The sequence below is a fragment of the Argentina silus genome (assembly GCF_951799395.1).
Source record: "Argentina silus genome assembly, chromosome: 16".
In the NCBI taxonomy this organism is placed as follows: Eukaryota; Metazoa; Chordata; class Actinopteri; order Argentiniformes; family Argentinidae; genus Argentina; species Argentina silus.
Genome location: NC_139670.1, coordinates 5,715 through 7,500, shown reverse-complemented (window position 1 = coordinate 7,500; position 1,786 = coordinate 5,715).

Below are 1,786 nucleotides of genomic sequence, written 5' to 3'. Positions count from 1 at the left end.
TCCAGATACCGCAGATACAGTGTTGGCAGTTTGTGGCATTTGGGGAAGACAGTTCGCTCAAATTCAGCCATATAGATGTTTGCATAGGCGGGAGCAAACTTCTTCCCCATCGCCGTACCATGAATCTGTAAATAATATTTATCATTAAATACAAAGTCATTTTTGGTTAAACCCAACTCCAACAACCTCAAGATAGCTGCATCCGGTCTATTTGGATCTGGGTGCCTTACCAAAATATTCTGAACAGCCTGGAGTCCTAGGTGAGTATCAATATTAGTGTACAGAGCATCTACATCTATAGAAAATAACATGGCGCCGTGTGGAAATTCTACGGTCTTAAGCTTGTCAACAAAGGCATATGTATCTTTGATATAACTATCATGAATTTGAGACAAGGGATTAAGAAAAGAGTCAATATATTCAGCAATCCTATATGATTCGCTCCCACAGTCAGACACAATAGGTCTTCCTGGGGGCAATTTATTAGGGATTGTCCACGTCACTGGATCTTTATGAATTTTTGGTAATAAATAAAGTTTTCTTGGACGTGGAGGATCCTCCCCATATAGGTAAACCTTCTGTTTTTTTGTTATTTTTTCTTTCTTACACAGATCGTCCAGGATTCCCCGGATTTGGACCTGCGTTTCCATCTGAATGGACTCCTTCAAAGGTAAGTAATGTTTTTTATTTTCAAGTTGTCTGTTTGCCTCTATTAGATATGATGTTTTATCTAAGATAACAATCTTTGACCCCTTGTCTGCCGGTTTAATTATTATATCTCTATTAGTTTTTAATTTTTCTAGGGCTTTTCTCTCCTCCTTAGAAAGGTTGCTGACTGGACGCACCCGGAAAGACAGTCTCCCGAAGCCCCCCACATCCCCCCCGACTAGGTCCCTAATGGGGTCTGATGTTAAATCCTCCCCAGGTTCCCAGCCGGAGGGTAAAGTGAAGGGCTCTCGGGGGCCGCCAGACTCGAAGCCAAAGTGGTCCAGCAGCTTCAACCTCCTGTGATACTGGTGTAGGTCTCTCCTAAGACCCTGCCTATTAGTCTCCAATGGAGTAGGTATGAACAGGAGGCCTCTTTCCAAGAGGGTCTCCTCTGCCTTCGATAAATTATATAAAATTGACAAGTTTAAAATATTGGATCCCATGGGGGTGAGAATTCTCGGTACCCCCCTGGTTAGTTTAATTGCTCCATCCAACCATCTAAAATCAAAGAGGCTGTTATGTTTGTCCAGTGTACTCTGTCCCTTTGCACTTTAAAATCACTGTCCTTCACACCCTTTAACACCCTATACCTCTCCCCGATGAACAAATTGACCCCACGTGCCAACACCTGAACATCATGGTCTTGTTGCTCTGAGATCTGAATCAGTGGAATGAATATTTCTGCATAGGGAAATATTTTCTTGGCCTTTGTTACTAGAATACCAAATTGTTTGGCAATGGTATCTATACTGTTTAGCTTCAAACAGTTGTTCAGGCCCACCGAAAGGATCACCTTCTGCGTCTCTACACAGGGGGACAGCCTCCCGAGGATTCCCGTCAGGTGGAAAATGCGGGCCCCCGGGAAACTGTCAACCTGCACCAGTGGGCTGTTACACCGGGGAAGGTTGGCTAAATTGGAGTCCCCTATCACCAGCACAGGCCTCTCCACCGTCAATGACCACCCCCTCTTCCCCTCATCATTGGAGTGGTTCGGGTGTCTGGTGGGCCCCCGTGGGGAGGGCTGCATAGCGTCCTCAGATGCACCGAGCCCACCCGGTCTATCTCCTCTCTGGGTCAC